General features: G+C 46.1%; 1 long non-coding RNA gene across 14 annotated transcripts in view; it reads right to left on the bottom strand.

Moving 5' to 3' along the window:
- LOC128852648 (uncharacterized) overlaps positions 1–22,095 on the bottom strand; it is a 126,392-nt gene that overhangs the window by 6,453 nt on the left and 97,844 nt on the right. For 11 of the 14 annotated variants that reach the window (XR_008450610.1, XR_008450603.1, XR_008450605.1 and 8 more), the window contains 2 exons: positions 13,973–14,080; positions 12,025–12,645 (listed from right to left, as the gene is read on the bottom strand). The exons of 1 other annotated variant lie outside the window; for it this stretch is intronic. This is a non-coding gene — a long non-coding RNA (uncharacterized LOC128852648). Of the gene's footprint in view, positions 1–12,024; positions 12,646–12,698; positions 13,272–13,972; positions 14,081–22,095 lie in introns of those variants that run through there. 2 more of the 14 variants (XR_008450611.1, XR_008450609.1) reach the window with 2 other exon arrangements.

A 22,095-nucleotide genomic window follows, 5' to 3' on the forward strand; every position in this document is an offset into this window, starting at 1 on the left:
CCAACAAAAAAGGCAGAATGGAAACAAGAACCAGGCAGAAAAACTAGGCATTAGGTCTGATGGTGAAATTTAAGGCCATCAATTCATAATTGCAGCCATTACAGCCAGTATTTTCAAGTGAGCCCAGCATATTAAGAGCTGCTGGATGCTGTACCCTTACGAAAGAATTTGGCTGTTATTTAGGGTTCTAAGTGAAGGCTGAACTGTTGTGAAAAAGCCGATCCTAATCTCACATCACGGGCGTTTATAGGAATCTCTGCCCTGAAGAAGCAAGGAGAGGGGATATAAAAGATGCGTGCCCTTTGCTCCTCTTCTACAGGCACAAAATGAGCCACTTTGCACACATTTATTAGCTCATGGGCTTTTATTTCCCCCTCCGAGGAGCAGTATCTCTGTCTGCCTTTGCTGGGTGCTTCAGAAGGCAGCGAACGCCAGGCGCAATGGCTTGTGCTGCAGTCCCAGCAGCTGAACACAGTTCACTTCAGTTTTTCAAAGGGGCAATCAAAGTATTTAACAACATCTGACGGTCTTTTCCCAACAGCATGAGATAAAAGGCAGGGCAGCAGGTGAAGGAGGGTGGTTTTCTTGTGGTTTGAACAGTGTCCATCCTTCTAAGGAGGTGGTTAATGTGCTCCCCGCATCTCTTCCCTGCGAATCACATCTATTTGATTTAATGAGAAAACTGACTGTTAGCAGCCCTTCAGAGTCAAACCCTGCCCTGCTCTGCATCATCAATGAGTAGCAGAATTGCCAGTTTTGGCCTAATCCTGGAATATTTACAGCCCAAGATGATGAAAACGGAAGGAACGCAGCTAAATCTCAAGCAAGACATGTTCATCTCAGATCTTGTATTCACAATAGATAGAAGAACTCAAACCAGACTGACAGGGTGTACGAGATACTCGGCAGCCTGGCAAGGCTTTGTTCCTCACAGAGATCAATCAAAGCAAGAGACACCCTTGACAGGGAGGCATGGGATCAGCTGTTTTCTCCTAGTCTAGCTATAGTCTTCTCCTCTCCACTTTATTCACTTTATCCTTATTTTTTTCCTTGTAGGAAATCTCACTTGTGCTTCTGCATAGCATTTTATCCATTTAACATCATGCTGGTTTGAAATCAGGAAGCTGTATCCGTCCCTTGCCTACTGTACATCCTACCTCCCAGAGCAGCGAGTGTAGCCACAGTATGGAAATCACCCCTTTCTCTTTGCCACTAATTGGCTGAATGACCACCACCAGCAAACCATCTTCTCCTTCATGGCCTTTGGCTTCTCCTACCTTTTTTCCCCCACCTTCTTCCCCATTTTAAGTGGAAACAGACCCAATTGTTTTCCCTGTGCTTGGAGCGTATTAAAATACCCAACTAATAAACCGTATATATTTGATGCACGGAGAAAAATGCTTTGACTCACAAGCTGAAAACATCTGATATAGCAGTGAATAAGAAGAGGAAGGGGATTAAGGCAGGATGGCAAAATGTTGTTGCCACAGTCACTTTTTTGCTCATAATCCTATTTTGACACGTGCCTACCAGATGTTACTCATATCACGCTTGGTACAGACAGATGGCTTCAGAATCTCTTCCCCATCATGTATCATCAGCTCCTGATCATCTTGCTGCTGCTGCCAATACATAATAGCCCCTGCAGAGAGGAACAAGGTGCCCACAGTAACTCCCTGCGTGTACCTTAACATCTGCACACACATCCCCATACGGCACCGCTACATATTTCTTCTCGTGAAACACAGAGTTTGCAACTTGTAGGAGAGGATTTCCCCCTCTGATGGTCGAGATGCTGTTAAATGCCTGGTAATTACTATGGTGGATAACCAGTATGTGTCACTACAACTCAATTACCATCTCTTGCACCTTTGCACCAAAAGGTCAGGGTTCAGCTCTATGCAGGCTCCGTCTTTAATGTGCTGATTAAGACACGGTTGGATCCTACCACAGGGTAAAGGTGGGATGGATGGATGGATGGATGGATGGATGGATGGATGGATGGATGGACAACCCAGCTACTTCACACTCCAGGAAGAGGCATTTGCTGTGCAGAAGAGAACTGGGGCAGCTTCTGTGACCAAAATTTGGAACAGCTCTATGGGAGCTCATCTACTTACTGAGCCCTGCTCTCAGCTGCATTACCTTGTAAAGCACATCCAGCAACTTTAGGATGTGGTTTTGTGCAGATTTGAGGACTCATTGTAACCTAATCTTACAGTGAAAGAGTACTACTTAGAGCAAAACGTTAAAGAAAGCCAAAAGTAGAAAGAGTTTAATCAATGGCAAGGGCCATTCTGTTTAGGGCAGCTGTTTGATGCCTCAACTAGGTCGAGAGGCAGCGTTGAGTAGAAGTGCCCTTCAGCTGCACTGGAGATGCAGCAAAATTCCAAGCGGTGCCAGCTGCGTGGTAGGAAAGGCAGCAATTTTGGGATGCAAATAAGATAGAAATAACATATCAGATCATAAGGGATTATTCCTGATCGGCGAGAGACAGTATTAACAGACTGGAAAATTCCCTAGTGCCCCATCTTCTAAGTCCATCTTAGAGGAGAACTGACAGCCAGATCAGTATCAAAAGCCATGTACGCAGAGGAGGAGAGGCTCATCTCAAAACTTGCCCATCCCATTCCTCTCCCTGACACTCAGCGGATAATACTGAGCTCAAGGCTCTGGCTGCACTACATCTGAAGCACCTCCCTACTCAATTTGCCTTTTTTTTCAAGCCACCACTGGTAGGGGAGTTCTGGGAGGGAACAAAGCCCTGGTTCAAGTGGAGGTCAGGGGTGTCTCCATGCCTGAGAGGGGATAAACCCACCAGCCACTGCCAGGCAGTGGGACAACTGGGTCCCATTGGCAGCTGCTGTCCCCTGCGAAGGGCGCGGAATAGGGATGAGCGGCTTTGCCCATGGACACAAGGCAACGGAGGTAATGGGGAGATAGCTGGGGAGTGGAAGAAAGGGGAGCAACAGGAGGAGGGCAAAGGGTGTCTACTGATACAATTGACTGCTCAACTAATTAAAATTCCTGCCCTTTTGCAAAGGCTGCTAATTGGGGGCTGGATCTGCCTGCTGCACGCTTGCTTTGCCCAGAGAGGGGAAAGTCAGCACAGAGCAGGGGGAGGGAAAAAAGTTTGAAAGGACCCAGGCTCCTCATCGGGGCCAGTGGAGCCCAGAGCTGTTTTGTCTGACTGATAATAAGTCTCCAAATTACATTTGACAAGTGAAGGGGAGTGGAAATAATGGGGGTCTGTGAAAAGCCCAGGGTGCAGATGGGGGAGATCCATGAGATAATGAGGAGGCAAAGCCCTAGCATAGCCAGGGGCTTCCCACTTCCCAGCAAGGCGGCAGGGACCAACGCATGCAGGGGATGAGGAAGATGTGTGGGACATCATAGAGTCAAGATTTGGCATGGAAACATTCTTCCTGCGGCACAAGGAAAACAGGCAATGCCCAGAAGGGGGTCAGCCTGGAGCTCCCAGGAGCACCTGGCATCCCTACTCTGCCTCAGTCCCTGTTTTTAAAGAGTGGTCTACAAAGCCTCACATTACAGCACCAAAATCATCGTCATCACTTTTTTTTTATCTCTGTCTCCCATTCCAGGTTATGTATTTTCCATGTATTGACCAGATGTGCCAGCAGCAGCTACAAGACTCCAGCTGCTCACCTGAGCTGAGTAAACTCTGCATCCATGCAGGATCCAGGTGCTCCCGCAGTGCCAGACATGAGAAAACAGCAATCAGACAGCAATAATTAAAGCTTTCATTTACATACCAATATTCCAGACACTCTCCCACCTCGTATCCAAATCTGGAGTGCGTATGAATGCACACATCGAATTTCTTTTCACTCAGAAAAGAGAAAAGCCTCTGACACCCTCTCTGTAATATACAGTTGGTAATTTTACTATCTAATGCACATGGCAGTGTCCAGAGAATCTGCACCTCTTGTGAAGTGAGACAGGGGCCTTATTTGACTTCATTTGGAGGAAAAAAAATCCCTCTGATACTCAGGAGATGTCCAGGAGATACAGATGGCTTCATGCAACCATGAGAATTAGGGTAAATTTGATCAAAAACCAGAAAGAGGAGCTCGGATGTACTCCTTTTGAGGGGATCATCCAGCAGGAACACATAGTAGGGAAACAGAAAACAAACTGTGGGTTCATGATGGTGCAAAACAGCCTCTCTAAGTGAATTTAAGTTGATTTTACCCAGGACTCCATGATCATTTGGAGCTGACATCAAGTTTTTTGAGATTCCACGTCCGTTTCTCAAAAGGAGAAGTCAGATTCATGCATTTGACTCCATAACTTGGCAGCAGCTTTAGGGTTGTTTCAGACAGAACAAAAATCCCTGTTATCTGGGTTTGGTCTTCTTCATGGACAGGTACAGACCTAGTGGGCTGCTGTCCTTAACTATCTCCCCATTAATTTCTGCCTTTATTTTTCCTGTAGAAACTCTGCTTTTTCCCTGGGATGGGATTTTCCTGGAGGAACTATTCCTTGTTCACAGAAGCATTGAACCCTGCTGTTTTTCAGGGCACCTGATACCTCGCTCTCCCGCCCAGGCAAGATTTCTGCACTGGCAGCGGACAGAAGAAGGGGACGAAGATGCTAGTTTTCAAAAAAGGAACATCATTTCCATGAGTTTTCTCACACAAAGAGAAAAACGTTACTTTAACCCTTTAATAGCTGTAGGCCAGGGAGCTGTCAGACGCAGCAAGGCATTTCCCAGTGCTCCAGGCATGCATGACTTACAGCCTCCTTTCTAGTTCCCATCCGCTTGGTTGCAAAGTAGATTTTATATTGCAGCAGCACTGTAGGGACCTCAGGAGGTGCTGACATAACATTTTTTTCCCACATCAAGTAACACAAAAAAATAAAGCTCATGTTTTAGTGGGGTTGTTTTGTCCCCTATGTCTAAACCCGGATTATCTTTCCTCCAGCTGAGCTCGCAAACAGGCACTCCACAAGTCACATTCTCAGCTTAAAAGTGTTGAAGTGTACCTATGCAGCAGCTCATTTGCTGCTTTTTTTCTTAAGTCAGAGATTCCCAAAGCTACCTGGAAAACACAAAACTGATTTCCCCTGGTTTCAGCCCTCCTCTCCCCTGAAAGTCAACATATTTACAGCACAAAGCCACGATTTGCCGTATCTCCTCAACAAAAGACCAACTCATGATAGAAAGGCTGGGCAAAGCTCTCTTGGACCCATTTAAAACCCTAGTGCTGACAGCCCATTCCTCTCAGCATCACGCAGAAACACTGGCACCCAACAGAGAAGACAGGTAAGGATGATGTGTTGTGCCTTCCCCAGAGCAGCAGGAACCAGGAGAAAAATAACAGAAATTCTTCAAAAGCAAAGTTTGCTCTAATAGCGTCTGCAATGCTCCTTTCCCGGTAACTCCTCTAAAAATCATTCTGTGTGTCTCTTGAGCTCTTTGTCCCTCCCTTTTTGTACAACAAATCTTCAAAGCTCCAACGGGTGAGCAGGGCCAAGTGCTGCCGGAGTCAGCAGTGGCATTCCTGGGTCCTGTGAAGGAGGAGAGACGGCACAGAAGGAGGGAGGCTGCGGCTACAGAATTGTCTGCATTTTTCCTTAACAGTTTGGGGTCAAGTCTGATCCCCACTGGGGTCACTTCTTTTACACTCTAACACGCCAAAGTCAAAGGAGACCATCACTTTGCCATGGGAGCTCAGCCAGAGGGAGGCTCCACAGCCTCTTCAGGAATCAAAGGGTTGGAGGCGGATGGAGGAAAGGAGGGGAGATGGCAGGGGGGGAAGATGCAGGGATGTTGAAGAGCGAGGCAACTTGCTGGGAGCGATACGCTGGCCCTGTCCACTGCTCGAGGCGGAACCCATCCCCAGGGGTGCCTCCCAGCAGCATTGCACCCCAACATCCCTTCCCATAGAGCACTAGGTTATATCTACCACATCTGCCAAGGGACCAACGGGACCTGGTTTGGGAGCAGGTCAGCATAGGAGCTGATGTCGAGAGTTGCATGATTCCCTCCCCCAAAAAAGAGACCTCTCATCATTTACTTGACACTTCTCACCAGCACAAGGAGCCGGAAACATTGAAGTCATGGTGACTCTATAGCAATTTGCAAAGTGTTAACACCTCAGGTAAGAAAGAAAGGGAGAAAACGAGGAAATCTGCACAGCTGGGTAATACTTAAATGTGTCACATTCTGGTACTGAGAAAGAGGTTTGTGCAAAAAGCAAACATTGATGCCGCACCTCACTGAAAGGGAGACAGAGAGAAAGAAAAGTTGTACACGCTACCCCATTACTCTGTCCTGCTCATGTGAATGCAGAGGGATGCTGCGTGCAGCAGAAGAGAAATATGATACAAAATAGGAAGATGTCAAACTTATTTTTTTCAAAACGTAAGCTCCATTACACAAGGCGAAAGGTACGCATTAACTGTAATAAAAAAAGAAGCTTTTATAGAGATGAATTTGTCTGCTCTTCCTCACTAACCAGAGGTTATAAATTGTGACAGATCATATATGTTTTTGGGAAGCGAAGGCAGCATGCGTGCTCTCAGGAAAAAAAAAAATGAATTGAGGAATAGATCAGAAAGTTCTCTGAGCAAAAGGCCTGGGAGACACATGTACATTATGTTTTTTCTTCTTGCCTTGGAGCTGATGTCATTCTGCTCTGCAGGAAAAGGAAACCTCTTCTCTATTCCTACTGCTCTTTGAACCCACGGGCTCTGTGCATAGACCTGCAATGAGGATGAGCTTAAAGCTTATTGTTTGCTGGGTTTGCGATTATTAGGATGGGATAAATGAGGAAAACAACACATTATGGCAACTACCTTATTTGCTTCCATAAGTTGGTCTCATTGCAAACATTTCAGTGCCCCAATTTCCCCAGCAAGAGCCATTCAAGGATAGCAGAGCTCAGAGAAGAAAGTTTGAACAAAAGATAATCATTTTTATCTTTCCTCTTTCAAGTTTTTGCAACAAAAGCCTGTTCCTGTCTGGTCAAGGAACAGATCCGCCCGCCACAGTCAAACTTCAAATATTTCTGATTGACCTCACCAAGTAAGATAGGTGCCATTAAAGCATTCTAAGAATAATTCTCAGAAATCATGAGTCACTGTCTGATTTAGGCAGAAAGGACTAAAATGATTAAATTATCCGCTATGAATTATTCACAGAGGTCTGATAATTACGTTGTAGTTAGCGATCTCAGCATAGACTGTTCATTATGAGCAAACCACTTACATGCAGTTAATATTTCACACAAAAAAACTTTTGTTATTGCACATCATATATAATGAAGCAGAAATATTGGCGACCATCAGAGGCAATCAAAGCGACATTAAGTGTGGAGAGAAAATGCTGCTATTTCTCACTAATTCTCAAACAGCCTTTCCAAGTGAAGCACTGGTCCAAGCATCACTTTCTCCAGTTTCAGAGCCAACTGTGATATGTTCCTTGGAGAAACCCAGCATGGGCACCAAGAAAAGGAGGAACCAAGCTGGCAGCCATGGAGAAAATTCACCTTTTTCTGGTGAGCACCGGGAAGCCTCAACACTGCTTTTGATTTCAGGTTCTCAGTGGCTGCAGGCAGTTCAGTCTTGCTTGCACACCTGCTGCTCACATAGAGCTATTTGGCAATCGAGTGGCTATTTACCCAGGACTGCATTGGCAGGGGCAGCATGAAAAGCAGGCAGAGAGGAGAAAGCTGTCCTGAGAGCTTCTTACCTGCCAGAGAAATGGGAGGAGAGCTTATCTCGCCCATGTTTTTGCAAGCAGTGATTCTGGTTTTTGTAGAAAGAAGCCACTTCAACACAACTGAGCTGACCCTGTCCCTCTGTAGAACAACCCTGACTATACCTCAGCGCATTGTGTGCTCCCCAGTTGCTTCCCTTTCTTTTTCACCCATCAGCTTCGATCTCCGCAGATGCTGAACAGGAGGTGAAAAACCCCATTGTTAATTTCCACCAGCCTCAGGGATGTGTGAGGACTTATCAGCGGTAGTGGGATGCAGCAGTATCTCAGGTGGCTTCTTTCCAGCCCAGTCCCATGGAGCACACTGCTGACAGGGACAGGATCCTCAGGCATGGTTCCAGGCACACACCCTGGACCCATGCCATCTTCTCAAGCATCCAACAGGTTCTCCAAGACATTCGCACACAGCTCAGAGGTTCCAAACTCTCAACACCCAGTTAAAACTAGGTGCTCAAGTCTGTGTATATAAACTCTTTATTTTGCGGGTCCCACAATGAAGCACAAGTCTATGCGAACGGGCAGGAGGAATGGGCAGGGTGGCTATCACGCACCAGGTTCCTATCATGGAAACATCAATTTTTTTTTCCAGCTGTGCTGTTCCCTATCACAAAAACACTAAGCTAAGTAATCATCTTTTCTGGGCAGAGCTTGTTTAACATCAGAGGAGAATACACAAGTCACCCGATTTCCTCAGTACTTGCCAAATCTGAGGAAGTACAATCTGTTCTTAGGGTCCATTTTTTCTGGTGACCTCCCTATGAAAAATATCACCTTTCAGGCATTCCCTACCATGGGAAAAGGGAAGAAGAGCACAGAAAGGTCCATCTGAAGTCTTACTTTCTATGATGCAAGCTGGCAGGACAGAGAGGAACTAGTATGAGCATAGGGAGGTGTTGAGGTCATTCCTGCGTCTCCACGGGATTTTATTACACAGGATAGGGGCTGCAGGAATGTAAGGGTTGTTTTATTACTAGCAACCGGTCATCCCATCCGCTGTCTCAGTCACTGCGTTTCACGGACATTGGCAATAGATTTAATGCCAAAACCTTTCAGCTGGCCATCTGTCATGAGAAGCGGGCATGGCTGAGGGCAAAAAACATCTAGGCGCACACAACTTGGAAGCTGAGCTGGCAAAAATTTAGTTTTTCCTTTTCTAATTGCAGTTTTAGAAGGTTAAACACCCCAGACTTCCGAAGGCTGCTGGTGCGCAGATTTCCTGCCACGAGGAGACCAGTAATTGAATGCTAATGGAACAAAATGCTGTTAAATGTTGTTTAAACTGAAGTTTGCCCTTTGTCGCTTGACACGATTTTCCTCTTTGTGCACTGGCAGTGAGGTCATAACGTTGAGATGGTGACAGTCCAGTCATTGCCATGGTGACAGACAGTGATGTCAGCAAAACACCAGAACAGCCTCACTGGAATTGGGCTGTGATGGAAGAAAAGCCCTTTCTTGTGCGCTAAAGTCTAACTTGTTTTACAGGTAGGTAAAAATTCTACCCAAAAGTAGGGCTCTGTCATGCTGGTGCATTACACCAGAGCTGGGGATGGCCGTGTCACTGTGGCGTGCGCAGACAAGGCAGAGGAAGAGGACACCAGGGTGCAGATGTGTTGCATCACTCCACAGGGCCCTTCAATTGCATTTTGAGCAGACAGTGACATTTAACATCCAGAAAGGCCTGCAGCTTAGCTACTCATCATGTGAAAAAAAAAGTTGTCTTCTTCACCCCACCACAGATATGCTATTTCTTAGTTTTACCAGATACTCACAAGCTTTTCTATGGGAAAAAAGCAGTCAGCAATCATTTCTATTCATTACCTCTGAATACTATCCTATTTAGCTGGTCTGTGCAAGAAGCATCTCCATACCTTGATCATCTTTTTTGCCTCTCCCTGAGCTTTTCCCCATCCTTCCATGTCCGAGTTGATATTTTCATCCGGCTATCTATTACAACCACACAATCTCATTGGTGAGCGGCAATAGTCAGTGCAAAGCCCATTACTGCCCAAATAAGATCAGGATTGGTTTCTCCCGGATGAAGGCACTGCAGGAAAACAGAGGGTCCTTCTCAAATATCAGAAGGTTGTTGCCCTCCTTATCCTGACATCCTTAACTCCACCCTTTTCAGGGAGGGCAATGAGATTTCATATTCTTTTCAACTGGTTTGATTTGCTTCTGTCTGAAACTCCTCACTGCACAGGCGCTTCTGGCTTTTTACCTTGGAATAACTAAGACAAAGGACTTTCAAGAATGTAGTTGCACACAGTGTTACCTCAGGACTGTGTCTTAAGACATTTCTTCAGCTTTTATGCTTGCCCTACCCCTTTTTCCACGCCAGCGTTGATTACAGCAGGTAATTGTTTCCTAATTGGCCTGCAGCTGCTTATCTATCTTAGATAATTAAAGTGCAGGGAAAAAAAAGAAGAAATAAGAAAAGAAAATGGAACTTTATTCTTAAGTAGCTGCCTATTGACTGCCTTGATCGATAGAGAGGTCACTTTGGGCAGATATGCAAGCAGGACGCATCCTTGACTGAAATACACACTCTGACAAACCCAGTGAGACACTGCCCAACCTCTCACTCCCACCTCTGCCAAGACCCTCTTTTACTTTCTATTACAGCACAATTTTGACAAAGTTGGCCATATAGGATCTGTGTGAGACGCTATGAGATGCAGACAAAAACCTTCAGTCCAGCAACACCACGTCTGAGGACACTACTGACCCATCAGTCTATGTTCAAGAGGCAATAGCAGCGACAGTAATGTATGTCAGAGGATGCTGTAGACGGATTTATCTGTGCTGGCAGAAGCACACACGAACTCGGTATCTTCAAGATCTCTACTCCCCTGTCAAGTAGGATTGAAACCAGACAACGAAACTATTGACTGCTCAACTATGGGTCTAGAAAATTGTTAGAAAGGGTGGAGCCAGACTGCAGTGTGACTGCGCAACCAAACTCCTCTGCCAACGAAGGCATCCCAGAGCTTTCTCAATGCAAACGTGCTGGATTTCACCTTCAAACCCACCCAGCTGTATTTAATAGTAAATGCATCAAGGCACTCTTCCTTCTCACAAATGCTGACATCAGTCGTAACTCAGACTTAACTCTGGAAAGCGCTTGCTGGCCAAACAAATCAAGACAATTTCCAGGAAGCTTAGAAGTTCAGTACGTGGCTTTACTTTGTAGTGGGGGCTTGAGTCAAAATCTCTGCTAGCTCAGCCGGAAGGGGTCACATGGACCCTTTGAAAGGCAACTCGAAGCAGCTGGACTGAGATGGCAGAAGGTGTTAGACATGACTCAGTCTGCCAGAAGTCCTCTCTGAACAGTCAGCACATACCTACACACCTCAGACAACTAAAAGCCACGCACAGGGCAATTATGACAGCTCCCATCGTAGCATGTCTCCCACCAACCCTGAAAACCTCATGAAACAGCACAGGTAACTCATTATCAGAGCGGACAAGACAAGCTAATGACAATCTGTAGATTAATCTGTTGGCACAACTTTGGTTTTGTAGTTGGGTAAGGGATACAATTAAGAGATTGCCCTCCTTAGAGTCGAAGTCCTGATGATCTTTAAACATCCTCCTAGCACAACTTACAGATGCTGGGACGCAAGGTTTGAGAGCTGGCTTAACATTTTGCAGAGGCCAGCGAAAACTCTAGCATCAAAATTTCAAGCAAACTAGAGAGACGAGGAGTAGAAAACAACTACTATGGAAACCAGGGCAGAGATGCATTTGTCTTACTGTAGATGTTCAGGATATCACTGTGTCCATGAAAGCTGTTGTACATTCCCTCCATAAATAATGGAGAGGAAACATGCACTTCTGAGGATTAGCTGACTTTTGAGACCAGAAAAATCTCACCCTAGATGTACCGTTTCTGATCTCTGCCTATGAAGGGATCTCAGCTGGCCAGCTCAGGTCAAGAGCGAGGACCTGTGAAGCTACATAAGATACAAGTCCAGGAAGACCAAAGAATTCTGCTGAAGCTTGAGCTGCTTATGTTGACTTCACTTGTCTTGTTTCTGTGTACATCATCCAGGGACCTCAGCACAGGAACACTGAGATCACACACACGCAGCCACCAAGAGGTGACTCGCAGCATGCCATTTCCACAGATCACCCAGTAAGCTAAGGAGGTCCCGTTCCATCAGCCACCCAGAAACCCCAAATTACATTCCCTAAGCACACAACGTGATAAAAATTCAGAACCAACTTCAGGAAAGTACTTTTTAAACAAAGTATAAGGTTTTATTTGTTCTTCCCCCCATCCCTGCAAATTATACTGGAAATGCTCCAAGCAGGAACCTTCTTTGTGTCTGTGCATGTAAAACTTCCAAGTACATGCTAATTCAGTTTAATTACGGATTTACTTCACTGGCCGCATTGCTAATGCCAGCGACGGCCAATATTTGCAGGCAAGGGAACAAGGGAAATGGAAAGCAAGGTTTTCCGTGCTCTCGCCCGTCTCAAACCCCGTCCCTGAGTCCCCATCCATTCAGAACTTTGTGTGCAGGAACACTGCAAAAATAACCTACTCTTTATTTGTACAATTTATTAGATAATCTCCTTCTAATCAAGAACTAATTAAAGGAAGTGAATGCTTGGTTGGAAATGGGGATTAAAATGTGGATAATTATCACAAATGCTACATTTGTTGTTCCAGTCAGCTCTGTTCTCCTCCTTCCCTCTCTCTTTCCCCCCAGTTCCTCTCCCAGGCAGTTCCTGATAATGCTCAGACTGTCTCAGAGGGAGTTTGCTTTCACAATCAATTATTTTCTTTTTGTCTCTCTGGCTATATGTTTCGTTTGTGTGAGAACATTAGCGAGAACTGTTTTCTTTTCCTTGTAAATTCATTTAGACGACAGTGACAGAAGGTGGGGAGGTGGCAGCTGTAGAAAAAAAAAGAAAGAAACAGGAACATTAAATCAAAGCTTATAAATTATTTCATCTTCTGCACACAATCCAGATCTGTCACTGCTGTGCGTGCAAGGTGATTTTTTTTATTTTTATTTTCTTTTTGTCCAAGAATTCCTCCCAGGCACAAGACGTTGATGTATGTGGGAGCCTGATGGGAGAGGCTCTGCACAGCTTTGGCTGCTACAGCTCGTTCTGGCTGCTCACCTGCCAGAGCTGCTGCCTCTGCTAGAACGACCACAGTCATAGAGGTCTCTTCAGACACAGTCTCTAGGTCACAGCCAGTAAGGAAAAAAATCAGTTTAGCTAAGTCCTCTCTGGCTAAAGCACATTTTTAAGCCGGTATTCACGAAGGCAGCACCTATCGCTTTGTTGCAGTGTCCAGTCAGGACCACTTCTTGATCAGGAGAAGATTTATAGAAGCAGGAGGTGGCTCATTCAAGGTAGCGCACCACCTTCAAATGAGGTTTTTGGCCAAGAAGCACTTGCACTGCATTGATGTGAAGCTCCATTCCCACAGAGACATCCTGCAAGCCCAAGGCTGATGACCCAGCAGATGGGAAGGACAGATGCTGCAGGACACACAGCAGATCCTCTTTCCCTGGATCAGATATTAACTGTGAGAACGCAAATAATTACTCCTTTAAAAGTACCCTAACGTGAGAAAAGGTAAAAAATGGGCCAAAAAATAGCAATGCAGGGAGGAGGCTCCTCAATAGCTTGACGCCGGAACAAGATGGGGATGTCAGCACCGTGGCCAAGAGGCAGCAAAACAGCGGTGGGTTTTCACAAAATGTGTTGAACAGTTTTACACTGTGTGTAGGTTTTTTTGAGGACTAGACAGTAAACAAGGTGATAAAAGCACAGAAGCTAAAGGCAGATTTTTTTTTCCCCTTTTCTTCTAAGGAGGCTGTTCCTATCTAACTCACACCTGTCATCTCACAGTCCCATTTGATGGCATGTCACAAAGCACCCCTAAGTCAGTCTCCCAGCTTCTCATGTGAGGAATGCCTAGGGGATGAGACAACACCCAGCAGAGAAAACACCTGGTCTTGTAACTATCATTCAGTTTGCTTAAATTATTTTGCTTTTGGTAGTCCTTCCAACAAAAGAAGTGATGCTCAGATGGGCTGGATGTACACCAGAAAGAGCACGGAGATGTTTCCTTGTTCCACCTTAGCATCTGCTATCCCACCGCCACTGCCATCATCGAATGTCCTCATTAAATGGGGACTGCAAAGCAGTCTCTTGACAAAGACCACAGATTTTGACACCGATCTACTCCATGACATGGTAAAGTACCTCTGTCTTGAAGACAGGCTCAGCTTTGGCACAAGTCAAACCAGGCCAAGCAGATTTTTCTCCACAGATCAGGGATCTTCCAATTTATATTCATCCAGGAGAGAAGTGCTGTGTACAAATGTACAGAGAGTTAGCATATTGTTATTTCTGAAAAATTCAAAATATTATATTTCAAAGGGATACGTAATGCATAAGCATCTGGGCTCATATATCTTTCTCATCATCCCTTCTGCCTTGAAGTGAGGTCTTGCTCTCTAAGAATCCAGACAAGAATAATACTCAAACAAAATGAAAAGCAACCTGGCTGGTGATATATATAGAAGATGACATCTCCAGAAATCCCAGACTTCAAAGGGGCAGCTCTCAGCTCATGACTATCCACTTCCTCCAGCCCTCAAGGCTAGTGTCATAATTTTAAAGCCATGGGAATCATTTGATCTCTCCAAATGGCAGCTCATGGTCTAGCACACTTCTGGATGTCAAAAAAGTATGCACCGCCACCAATATTCTGCAGGAGTTAGTCTTTGAAACGACAGATTGAGGTGAAACGATCAAAAGATTCAGCATCAGGGAGAGAATGGGCGGAGGGAGAAGATATTTAAAAGGACAATTGTATGCTGACGGACTTTGTGGTCCAGCTTGCACGACGCTGAAGCACAGGGCTGATGGCACAGTGGGACGTCAGAGGTTCCCAGGTGTGGTGCTCACACCAGCGTAGTGCATTAACCTCCAAGGACTCCTCCCAGACTCATACAACAGGCTACAGCTCATGCAAGAGGGGCTTGGAGCCTGTTCATAGGATTAGGGAGAACACAAAAGACCGATCAGAAGAATACGGGTCTCCTCTGTGTCATCCCAATAGCACGGGGTAGCCAACCTCCTCCTCCGCACCCTCCAGAGCATTCTGCAAGTATCAGCCCTCCCCCAGGACACTCAGGGAGTGGATGAAGAGGAGGGGACAGGAGAGGCTGCCAAGATAAGTAATTGGATGCCTGCTGGTGAGAACTCTTAATTAGAGGCTTTGCAGCAACTAAATGTTTATATGGAGTTAATGTATTTACTTTGATGTATACACACTGTAATAAACGAGCACTCTTCCTATGCTCTGGCAATTAAAGAAGTGTATTGCAAACAAACAGACCCACTGCCTCCCACAGATGGGCTCACGCACAGCGACTGCAAGGAGCCAGCCTCTAAACCTGTCCCTCTTCCCTTCCCCATGGCCTGGAGGTGACCTGCAGAGCATCCCTGAGAGATGGGATCGGCACAGGTTTCCCAGGGCGGTGCTGTGACTGACCGTGCTGCTGGAGCAAGGTCTCTTAGTGGGCTCAGTAGGTGAGAAACTTTACCCAATCCAGCCTGGAAACCAATAAAATGAGCATGGTTTTCATATTGCAAACAGGGAGAAATTCCTCTTTATAGCAGGCCACTGAATTGTACACTGGTGGCAGCTTCTGAACAGATTGGAGATGCTGCGTTGCTACAGATTAATAGAGTGAGTATTTATTCCTGTGTGGGAGAAACAGTCCATTATCTGGTTTATTAATTGTTAGTTAAGTAATGGGAAGGTGCCCAGAGCAGGAGATGAGCCCTCATCACTTGTTATTAGCTTAGAAACCAGCAGAAATAAAATAACTGACGATAAATTATCACGAGTGCTGCCCCAAGTACCGCAAACTGACAGATCTGCTCAGAGGGGAATTCACAGAGTGCTCTCAGGTGGAATGGAAAAGAGATAGCAATAGTCAGTCCAATTTTATGGTTTTTTTTTTAATGAAAAGATTTCATCATCTTTGATTTTGCGCACCACTTTTCCTGGCTAAGATCACATGGATATTCATGGCTGAGAGGGTATCCCTGCTCCTGCAGGAAAACTCAATTTATTAGTCTATCACTGGAAAGCGAGAGATAGGATTTGCTTTAGTAGCACAATGCCACACAGGAGGGTTGGGGTTTTTCTAAAAAGAAAAAAAAAAAAAAAAAGCAACTTAAGCTGCAAATAGTCTGACCTGCTCACTGCTGGGCTGTGATAGCCTCAAAAACACAGGCAACTCAGTTATCAGCAAAGGAGGCTGGAGCAGAGATGGGAATTCCTATGAAATTAGTTTAACAAGGACATCAAGCAGCAGTCAGAAAAGCAGCAATGAATCACAGAATCACCACGTTGGAAAGGACCCACTGGATCATCGAGTCCAACCATTCCTAACACTCCCTAAACCATGTCCCTAAGCACTTCATCCACCCGTTCCTTAAACACCTCCAGGGAAGGCGACTCGACCCCCTCCCTGGGCAGCTGTTCCAGTGCCCGATGACTCTTTCTGTGAAGAATTTTTTCTGATATCCAACCTGACCCTCCCCTGACGGAGCTTCAGGCCATTCCCCCTTGTCCTGTCCCCTGTCACTTGGGAGAAGAGCCCAGCTCCCTCCTCTCCACAACCTCCTTTCAGGCAGTTGTAGAGAGCAATAAGGTCTCCCCTCAGCCTCCTCTTCTCCAGGCTAAACAACCCCAGCTCTCTCAGCCGCTCCTCGTAAGACTTGTTCTCCAGCCCCTCACCAGCTTCATTGCTCTTCTCTGGACACACTCCAGAGCCTCAACATCCTTCTTGTGGTGAGGGGTCCAGAACTGAACACAGTATTCGAGGTGCGGTCTCACCAGTGCCGAGTACAGAGGGAGAATCACCACCCTGGACCTGCTGGTGACCCCATTTCTGATCCAAGCCAAGATGCCATTGGCCTTCTTGGCCTCCTGGGCACACTGCTGGCTCATGTTCAGTCGGCTGTCAACCAGCACCCCCAGGTCTTTCTCTTCCGTGCAGCTCTCCAGCCACTCTTCCCCCAGTCTGTAGCACTGCACAGGGTTGTTGTGCCCCAAGTGCAAGACCCGGCATTTGGCCTTGTTGAACCTCATGCCATTGGTCTCGGCCCAGCGGTTCAGCCTGTTCAGATCCCTTTGCAGAGCCTCCCTACCCTCCAGCAGATCCACACTTCCTCCCAGCTTAGCATCATCTGCATACTTGCTGAGGGTGCACTCAATGCCTTCATCCAGGTCATTGATAAAGACATTGAACAGGGCTGTACCCAGTACTGAGCCCTGGGGAACCCCACTTGTGACTGGAAATGATACAGGAGTCTGCCTTAAATCCCAGAGAGGGAAAGACTCCCAGATTTCTCAAACACTGTAATAGCTATCAGATCTAAACAAGGAAAATCCAGCTACTTGCTTAGCATCCATATTCAGGTGCCCAAAATTCCTATTCCAGTAGTGACCATATATTCTCAGCTTGCTGATTGCCATTCCCTAGGTGGGAATTTGAGCAGCTTAGCCATCCAGGCAGGGCACTCCTGTGCACGAATCAGCTCCAGGGAAGACTAGGATGCACCCACACACATTGAAAGGAAGGCCTTGGATCTGGAGGCAAGAACAGACTATCCACAGGGGCCTAAACCAGCAGAAGTCACCATGAATTTATCAGGCAGGCTTCCAATTTAAGAGGAAAGCAGAACACCACGATACACGGTATGATGGGCGAGACAGTCAGCCGGGTGGTGTGCCATTACTCTGAAAAAAATTAACTCAACTAATGGAAAGAGAGGAGGAGGAAAGAGAGGAGGAGGAAAGAGAGGAGGAGGAAAGAGAGGAGGAGGAAAGAGAGGAGGAGGAAAGAGAGGAGGAGGAAAGAGAGGAGGAGGAAAGAGAGGAGGAGGAAAGAGAGGAGGAGGAAAGAGAGGAGGAGGAAAGAGAGGAGGAGGAAAGAGAGGAGGAGGAAAGAGAGGAGGAGGAAAGAGAGGAGGAGGAAAGAGAGGAGGAGGAAAGAGAGGAGGAGGAAAGAGAGGAGGAGGAAAGAGAGGAGGAGGAAAGAGAGGAGGAGGAAAGAGAGGAGGAGGAAAGAGAGGAGGAGGAAAGAGCGGAGGAGGAAAGAGCGGAGGAGGAAAGAGCGGAGGAGGAAAGAGCGGAGGAGGAAAGAGCGGAGGAGGAAAGAGCGGAGGAGGAAAGAGCGGAGGAGGAAAGAGAGGAGGAGGAAAGAGCGGAGGAGGAAAGAGCGGAGGAGGAAAGAGCGGAGGAGGAAAGAGCGGAGGAGGAAAGAGCGGAGGAGGAAAGAGCGGAGGAGGAAAGGAAAGGAGGAGGAAAGGAAAGGAGGAGGAAAGGAAAGGAGGAGGAAAGGAAAGGAGGAGGAAAGGAACAGGTAATCACTCCTGTCCTTCAAGCCGTTTGCCTAGAAGGCTGATCCAAGTTGCATTTTTTCAGCATATCTAGCATTTTTACATGCAGTCCTGTAATGAAAGGCAGATATAAGGGAAAAGGATAGACCAGGAGACTGAGCCAACACTAGCAGCATACTAGTATTGGCTAAAAACCAACTACAGCCAAACAGTTGGTCTAAACTTGAACATTGGAGTTGAAACCAAACCAAGGCCATTGTCTGATGGAGAACACAGAAGCACCCGAGACCCATGCAACCATGCTCTGCTCCCCAGGGAGGCAGTTCCTACCAAAAGAATCCTCCAGGCAGAAGAACCAGTCCCGGATTACTTGTTCCCTGATAGTTTGAGCAGTTCAAAAAAATTGGGGTTCTATTCACATGCATTGCTTTACAACCAAATATCAGCTTGTAAGACAGTCAGTGGCCTCTGAGGAATGAGCTGATCTAATTTAAGTTGTTGCAGCATAGGTGTGGGAGAGCCAAGCATCCTGAAGTCCTCCCCATAGTCCAGAAGAAGCCCTGATTGCACCACAAAGTCTTTTTTAAATAAGTTTTACTAGAGTTGTGTCACTTTGAGTCTTTGGGTAAGCATCTCCTACTCCGCATTACATTTCATCTCTTCCAGAAATACAGTAATAAACACTGTTTCATCTGCCTCCTGCAACACAGCACCCTAGATCCAAGCTCATCCCCAAAAGCATTTGTTTGTGACAAAAGAGAGCCTTCCCCTGGTCCTAGAGGACTCCAAAAACATTACCTCTATCTCAGTCTCTTTACTTGCCTGTGCATCTCAAGTTAAAATAGAAGATTTTCTTAACAGAGTAGCAGCCCTCTGAGAAACTAATTCACTCAAATCTTGTTCTACATTCACAATCTCCAAACAGTTCTTATCTGACATCTCAAGTTTTTAAGTTTCTTCTAACTCTGGCTTCCAGAATAAAGCAGAAAACTTCACCAGTGCTTCATTCCTGCTTTTATAAGTTCTTGCAGCTATGAGACAGTTCACAGGTGGGCTAACTATGGCAGCTCAATCAGGCCTCCGTAACAAAATCCTTTCATTTAAGTGGATCCAGGTGTACCTTTCAATTTCTTAAGGTGCTTCCTTTGCTGTGTGTTCCCAGAGAAGGTACTCTACTACTAAATTGCTTATCAGGTGAAGAATGTTTAGCAAATTCTGTATTTTCCTGCACCTATCTTGTAACTTTGAGGATATACAACTGATTTGAAAGTCCCAATCTTTGAAAAGAAGCACTCTGTTCACTGGTACTACATAATTCCTCGGAGGTAGATGAGCTTTGGGTGAGATGAAAAGAGATAGATGTACTGGAGAGAAGCTTTTCTTTATATTACCTCTACGTGTTGATAATCTCTGTTATTGCTTCATCGCAGGACTCTTTCTCATGCATAAATTGTAAGGTTTATATATGAAATATAGCATCTGCTATCAATACAAGCATTTTTCTCCTTGCTAGGGGCTGCTGATGGTCACCCCATACCCTAATCTCTTTTGAGACAGCGGGGAAAAAGTCTCCCTAACTGCACATTCACATCTTGCCTGTGGAAGGTGATCCTATCTCTCTGACATTTCTCTTCCCATTCTCGTTTGCTTGAACATACAGAGTTTGTGCTTACTGAAAACGTATTTTTCGTCATTCATGGGCATTTTACGCTGTTCCTGCAGGCACAGTTACGTCCCTCCGTCCCTTTACAAGTCTCTCCAGTGTCCCGGAGGGCTGAATAGCTTTATTGCAGTGAGTTTATGCTAAAACTCTTGCAAGGATGTAGCTTAACTGGCTGCCAAGTAGAGCAAGAGAGTGCTGAAGATATGCAGAGGTCTTCAGCACTGGTGGTAGAGCGGGGTGTGTGCCAGGCAGAAAGATTCACATCAAAAAGAGCTGGCACCAGCTCTTCTGTTTCCTGATTCTAATACTGCTCCAGAGGCGATTTTGTCTTGAAGAAAGCTCTCACGTACACGGTGATTTTGTGAGAGGCAGGGACCCAGAAAGGTAGGCAGGATGAAAATCAATCAAGATTTGTCAAATACACTGGAGAACTCATTTTTATGAGATAAGTGCCTTCAGAGGAAGCGTTGGTAGACACCTACCACATGTTCAGCCTGCTTAGTGGCAAACTATGCAACATTAATCACTGTCACTTGAAGGGGACAGGTTCCAGCTGAACCATCTTCCAAGTTTCTTCCTCCTTCAGCCATCGTCTCCCCTTTCCCCTTCCTGTCCACACACAGGAAGATGAGTTGCATTCACAGACCTGTGAACCTGCAAATTCGGCTGACGGTCTTGGCAGCTGCCATACCAACTTATCATTTATTTCGTGCTGAGCCACCTTCTGTGCTTCTGCTGGTTACACTGACTGAACTCTCCTTTCATGTGAGATAATTAGTGATGTGGGCCAAAATAATGTTAGAGGTGCCTACTGTCTCTTTGCAGATGAAGTCCATGTGCTGCCGTGCCACTGCAGTGGGACCTTGCCCTTAGAAGCAGCCACCTTGGTGAAAACCATCTTCTCAGGGCAATTAGCAGCAGTGAGTGAAGATGGTTTGATTGGCCAGGCTGATTGCCCAGAGCTCTGCTGAAAGAGCATCCTGGAAGCAGCAGCAGATCATGGCGAATCCCACCGCAGCACCTGAACAGAAGAGCCAGCAAGGACCTGAGCTGTCTAAGTTATAGAAGGGGAAAAAACGATGTGCTTCCAGGACATTATCTCCAGCCTCCTCCACATGTCTCCTGCTCCCCATAAGATTTCTTACTGTAGGGCCTCATTCACTGCCATGAGTTGCCTCTTACGCTCACCCGTCCTGAAGATGAGCAAGAGGACTTCATCACAACAGAATGACTGGACAGCTCTGTCCTGAGGGGTATTTACGAGGGACTTTTCTTTTTCCATCCGTCAGCCCATTTTCTGGCTGAGACACTTTATCGTCTTACTGGGGATCTTGTTCCTGAATTTTAATAGCCTGAATTATGGGTCTTTCTTCTTATTTTCAATGCATGCCCCCAGGTATTCACATTGGATAATGCCTATTAGGTTAAATATTGCATCTAGGCAGTGGGGAAAACCAGTTTGTGGCAATAGGTATGAAGACGCTGTGGACTGTGCTGTTCAGACTAGAAGAGAAAAAAATGGCTAGGAAGTCATGAAAAGACCTTATTTTCAGTTACCATCTTTAGGGATTAACTTCAGCTAGGGAGAAAATTGCCCTTAGCTCTCCTGCTACAGGGCTCTGCTCTGCACCACTGCAGCTGTCACCAGAGACACAGCATGGGATTAGAGAGACGAAACTCTATCAAGATTTCTCCGTTGCAGCAATGATGACACCCATTGCAGAAGGAGATGAGCAACATTTCCGAAGCCTCCTGGCTGGACAAGATTATATCCCTGCAGCAGTACTTGATTTAACAGAATAGCAAAGAAAGATGGGTAACAAGGACCATAAAACCTACTACCATTTCTGCAGTCATCAGCAGAAAAGTTGTCGAGTCAAGAGGTGCAGCCACCCGCTCTTGCTGACCCAGGCTCTACTTGCCGGCATGGTACTTGCTATGCAGATCTTGCTGCAGGTTTATTTTCTGCTTCCCCTCTCACCTCTCTCTCACCTCATCTTCCCTGCCTCTCGAATGTGCAGCTAAGGCAGCTGAAATAGCACCAGTACTGTGTTCGCTGGGTAGCCCTTACCCATACCATATCTTCTCCAGGTAACTGATGATGGTGCAGAAACACATGTGACACCTTCCTTCATGGGTGCAACACAGCATTGATGCGGTGGCCATGCCCACTAAGGCCATGGCAATAACTGAATCACCACTTCCACCCCTTGGGCTGCAGAATGAAGAGCATGCGGCTCATCCCAGAGGCAGCTCATCATTCAGAATGGCTCAAACACCAAATCCCATCATGCATTAA

Source organism: Cuculus canorus, chromosome 7, assembly GCF_017976375.1.
Source record: "Cuculus canorus isolate bCucCan1 chromosome 7, bCucCan1.pri, whole genome shotgun sequence".
NCBI classification, from domain to species: Eukaryota; Metazoa; Chordata; class Aves; order Cuculiformes; family Cuculidae; genus Cuculus; species Cuculus canorus.